The following is a 6,272-nucleotide window of genomic DNA, read 5'->3' as shown; positions in this document are numbered from 1 at the left end:
ATAATTGTGGCCTGACAAGAATAACAATTAATGCTAGAAAATTTAATATGACATTACAAATTGTTATCGAAAGAAGATGATACTTCTTTGCTTTGCTTTGGCTAGCGCTTGTTTTCCATTTGTAGCTGAGTTATTTCTCTTGAATTCCCGAATCGGTTAATTTAAAAATTTTCTGTTTCGATTTTTCTAATTTCTGAGTTACGATTTAATTGTGTCATGTTATGCAAATCATCAACAAAATTCTCACGGATATATGGTGGTAGTTTTCTTTTCAGTTGATTGACCATTATTTCCTTTCACTTATCGAATTCTGTAATCTTACTACCATTTTATTCCACTCATGATAAAAATTAAAAATGGTTTAACTAAAAACGCGAAATCTCGCCAAGGCTACTTTGCTAGCACAATACCAAAACTATATAACCCTAAACAAATTTGGCGATACCTTTCAGCTGAGAATAAAAGGAATAAAGTAAATTCTTTCTCGGTTATTCATTTTGTTCTACGATAATATATTCAAGAAAATATTTTGCATACTGTCCATTCCAACTAAATGCTGCTGTAAAATATGGTAAGTTTAATTAATTTAAGATTAAAAAAAAACCCATATTCTTACGAATTCATACAAAACAATAAAATTTTTTACCTTGTATAACGTTATCCAAGTTTGTTAATCCAGTATTTTCGCTTTTACCAATTATTAAGGAAATAATGAAAACTAACATTATTTTGAGAAGCTCGAGAATACTACTAAGTGACGAATTAATTTCTGTAGCTGAAAGCAAACTAAGACGCATCGATTGCGTTAATAAATACTCAGAACAAACTGCCTGTGTTTACGTCAACAGACACACGTGGAACGCTTCATTTGCAGTTTTGTAAATCACCGCAAGGTAGCGTATTCGAGCGCTGGAGTTCCGAATATAGATGAATTTGAACAGCAAAACATCATCGAAATAACAAATTTACAGATTACTAGTTCCTGTCATTTAAGATTGATAGGAAATAAACATATATAAAGCTATAGCCTGTAAATTACGTTTATGATAAGTGTACTGCTTTATATCGGCCATAAAATCTTTATCTTTACTAACGCATCCTGATCGCCATTTCTTTTTTTTTTTTTTTTTTTTTTTATGTATATGCCTCGTGTTACCTATTCTAGAAAATCACCAGTCATAATATGATAGGTGCAAATTTCTTGGCATATCCCTTTTGTTGAAGCAAGAAACCCAATGACAACAACTGTCTTTGCATTTCAAATTCATTTTCTAAGACTTCTTCTTACTTTTGAAAAATAAATGGCAACAGCAATTTCAGCAATACACATTCACAAGCACTTACCGTTAGAGTAACTACAAAAGAATTTGGAGATAAAGACATAAATGCCTCCTTTACGTATTCACATTCACACTGTATCCTATCAGGGTGAGCCACAATGAAACAGTTAAATAAACTTTGAAATATGTGTTAAATTCATATTGAATGTAATTTATCCAAACCTTGAGCTAAATAACAAGTTACAATATTATGTTTTAGACAAACACACAATACAGAAATCCGTAATTCAATTGGGAAGTAGAGAAAACAGGAGCTGAAAACTTCTAAATGAGCGAGTTTAGAAGTTCTTATGATGAAAAACTGTTGTTTCGGTAATACATGTTGTAGTAGCAACCGTACAACATGGAATTAAAAGTAGTGATTACAGTGAAATCGAGCTACAGCGCGATTTGACATCACGGAATGGATATAACGCGATTTTTTCCTTGAGCAACATATCTCAGCTTTAACGCGAACTCCTAGTCCATAGCACGAAATTTTTCGCATTGCGCACCGACTGGCTTTCTCATTGGCTGCTAGATATTTTCTTCGTCAAATGAAATAATAGCACATTCTCTTTAGCATCACTGAAATTATTATGCGGTAGGTAAAGGATCTCTCAAGTGCTCGTTTGGCTTTGAGTCCTGGGTAAAATTTGTAGTGCAGTTTCGAGTAGAAAATATCCCAGGTGGTGTCTCCATCTGATAGGGAAACTGGAAAATTCTCGTAGTTATGGCATCCACTAATAATGCTACCACATGAAGGAATAGAGATCGGCGTTAGTCTGCCAATGGTGAAATACTCGACCATAGCCCCATTTAAAAAAAAAAATAATTCTTTTTTCTGTCAAGCTTACATATGAAGTAGTGAGAAGCAAAGGGATGTAAGTACACTGTTAAAACTACAGGTTGCGTTTGGCACCTTTCAGGGGTGAAACGCTTGTTCACCAGCGACACCCAATACGGAGCCGAAATCGCACCTCTTATTAGGGTGAAAAACGGGCACCTTTTAAAAGACAGACAGCGGCGGTGAAAAGAAGGAACCTTCAGAGAGATAAATGGCACCGTTACTGATTTCTACAGTAGATCCTCTTCCCCCCTCCCCCGTATTGTGTGCATTTTTGAATATTATTGTGTTTATTGTTTGTGCTTATGATATACAAAATCTTGGTACGTTTTTCACATTGAATTGATTTTGGGTTAAAATTTGTCATTTAAGGCATTTGATCACATTTCAGACTTTCCAACATAATTTAGAAGCGTTCATGACTTCAATTCCTCTATCCGAGTTCTAACTCTCATATAAACCCTTGGATTGCTCTGTAGTTTTAAATGGATATTGACATTTACTACAGCATAATACCAAAAATTAAGAATGTAGGCATCTATGGATAATTTACGGACACATTCAACATTTTTCAGTTATATTACAATCACGGAAAAATCAAATCGTTTCATAAATTGCAGGCGTTTTATAAACGTTCAAAATATTTTAATCAAGTGTAACATATTGATACGTATACATATATGGTTCGACATTTGAATATCCTATTTGAACATAAGTAATCTAAAAAAGCACTTTTTTTTTCTTTTTTAAATAGGAACTTTTTTGACATTAAAATCAAAACAAATTTTTGGTAGCCCACATAATAAAAAAGCATTGGAAACAGAAATCAGAAAAAAAATAATACTAAACGCGTCTAGACCATGCATTCGTTTTTTTTTTTTTTTTTTTTTTTTTTTTGAAATAACACCAACGAAATGTTTTTACGTAATGAGTCATGGCATGAAACACACAGAGAGATTTCTTTTCCAAGCGTCTTTTTTTTTCCCTTTGCTTCGTCTACGCAGCTATTTTATTGAGAAGATAAAGACATTTAGTGTATCTGCTGTAGCAGTTAAGTTACATCGTTAAATTTTCATAACGGTTACTTATTAATTATTTCGTATTGCTAACAATAAACATTTTGGGGAAAATCCGCGAGACCGCTGACGCGACAAGCAAGTAACAGCATATATTAGTACACATGATAGAAAAAGCCATACATCACTATGTTAAAACGGTTAACTATAAACAAGAAGTAGTACTCAATTTACTTTGTTGAAACTCGACTCTAAAAACACTAAAAGCCTGTTGGAAAGCCTTAAATGTTATACCATGATTAAATGACTGTACTTACGCAAGGTTTTGAAGGTTTGTCCCAGAAATGTTGAAATTTAATCCAGTTTAGTTGTCAATTCAATGTGAAAATTTAATGTATCAACAACTACGTTGCAGCATCGTCGTCCGCCATTAAAGTGACTGAACTGAACTTATCCCGGAGTTCACAGCGCATGTGCGAGCGAGGCACCTTTGCGGAGGAAAAGAGTCGCTATTGGCTACTGCGTGAGCTGATGGCCCTTCATTACCTTCTTTCATCCACTGAGGTGCTAAAAGATATCGGAACAATATTTCCTAGCCTCTGTGACTCTCTATGGCTCCGTCTTTGCACCCTAAGGCGGAAAATCGCACCTATCTGGCTCCTCCGGTTTTAACAGTGTACTAAAATTTGGAGCAAACCAGTTCAAATAGTAAGAGAACCTCTCCTCTGTTTTAGGGCATGAGATGGTACTAGTTTCTCTGGTAGGTGCGGTATAAAGCATGATTTAGGGGAAAAAATTGATGAAAGCCTACCTAGGAACTGAACTTAAAACGTGTTTTACTTTAGTTAACTTTAATTTTAAAAAATCGAATAACATCCCTTTGCTTGTCATTGCCTCACATGTACACTATGGTGGTTCAAAAATACATGTAAAAAAATGTTTCTCCGAGATAACGGGTCTCCCTCAATGCTTTTAGACTTGTGGATAGTAATATACTGGAATAATTTTAGCTTCCTATTTCAACTGAAAGAGGGCGCTCAACTAATTCCCCTAAACTTGATACGTATTGAAAGATGGGTTAAAAAATTAAATTGAACAGAAAAAAACAGTGCTAAATATAATAATATACACTAGCAATATGCATATACCACTGCAGTAAAATAATTATTTACAAAAAACAGATGGGGAAATGAAATGTTTCTAAACTTGTGGTATTTTCCGTATTAAGGCTAATGTAATTAAGGGGTCATTGAGCACCTTCTTAAAATGTGAGTAAGAAGTTAAAACTTTTACAGCATAATACTATTAGTAAGTCTAAAAAAATAGAGGGTGGTCTGGACTTTAGCTTGAAAAAAATCTTTTGAACCACCCTAAAGTTACATGACTCCATTTTTTTATTCATTAAAAAAAACATGAATTATAGGCGTTCCAAAAAAATAAGTGTGTTTTGTCTACATCAGATTGTTCTGCCTGCCTTGAAAATGTAATTTTAATTTCCTTTTACATAAAGGTTTTAACTTTGAAACACGTAACGGGCAATTTGCATTTCAAATAGACAGAAACCAAATTGTGATTAATGAATGTATAAGTTATTTCCTTACAGGTAGTTATCAAAATAACGGAAACACTCTGTGAGAAGTGTGTTGGGAATCGCTACTCAGCCATAAATGTTCTGTTGGTAAAGTTGCCTTCTGACTCTAATCACTCACACTGGTGAATCCAGATGGTGATTGAGTTCTCTGGTCATTTTTGCTGATATTGTTCGCTTTTTATGCATTACAATCCTCTTCAATACCGTCGATTTCTTTCACTAAGCTTGTCTTTCCGTCCCCTATTTTGCTTTGCCGAGCTTGTCTTACCGCGCTGCGTGTATGCTGTCATGACTTTAGATACTGTACCTCTAGAAATAACAAAAAAGTTGAGATGTTTCATGTACACTTGCTTCAGCTAGACACGCTCCAACAATTTGGCCTCTTTTAAAATTTGAGAGGTCCGATATTTCACGCACTTGAAAAAAATCCAAGACGTCCAGAACTTCAGTTAATCCACCATATACTTCCAGAATAGGTACAATGCTATTAATAAAAAAAATTAAAAGTTAATAAATAAATAAAAAAAAACAGATATCTAGTTTTATTCTTTATTACGTACGAGCACATTCAAAAATGTCACTTTTATTCACAGGTGTTTCCATTCTTTTGATAACTACCTGTACTTTGAGAAAACAAAAACATGCAATTTTTAAACAAATTACAAATATTGAATAAATCTAAGAATTTACTGAAAATGTGTTTAAAAAAAGCCTTCAGGCATGCATTACTGAATTACAATTAATGCAGGAATGTAAACTATTGAGTTTTAATTCCGCGTCTTCTCGAGTTATAACACAACTTAGTGTGAAAACATTGAAAATTTTCCGCATGAGTATGATTCTAGTGAAGTGACCATTTTCCACATTTGCTTAGAATTACATTTTGATTTTTGGCAGCCTGAGGTGCTTTAAAACTACTTTAAGGAAATTTGTATTAAAGGAGTTTAATTTCTAAATTGAATCACAAATCAGAAGTTTTGTTTCTTATAAATATTTCAACAGCTTTCAGATAAAGATGAATAGTTCAGGTATATCCGAACAGAGATTTATATTCAGTAAACAACATAATTTGTAGATAGTTATTTTTCTTTCGTTTTGTTTTGTTATTTGCTATTTAAAATATGTACACAATAAAAGAGGGTTAAAGCAATAGATGTAACACGCACAATAGATGAGAGAACTTACAATGCAATAAAATATTTTCCTGTATTTTTTTGAATTGTTAAATCATTTAAATAAAGCAGTAAAAGTCAATAAAATTAAAGCACTATTAAAGAAACATACTTTCACGAACATCATTATTGTTTTTTTAGGGAGGGGGGGTGATCAAGATTATTTATTATTCTCACTTTTAACGTTAAGATCCCGTTTCATCAAAAACAGATAGTTTAGAGTTGTATAAGTAATTTTATTAAAATAATTAACAAGAATTATTCCATGACTAAGGTAACAGCACCAGTCACAGACATGCTTAAGACATCGCTCTCCGGTTAACTCAA

Source organism: Uloborus diversus, chromosome 9 (genome assembly GCF_026930045.1).
Source record: "Uloborus diversus isolate 005 chromosome 9, Udiv.v.3.1, whole genome shotgun sequence".
Classification (NCBI taxonomy): domain Eukaryota; kingdom Metazoa; phylum Arthropoda; class Arachnida; order Araneae; family Uloboridae; genus Uloborus; species Uloborus diversus.
This window is presented reverse-complemented; position numbering follows the sequence as displayed.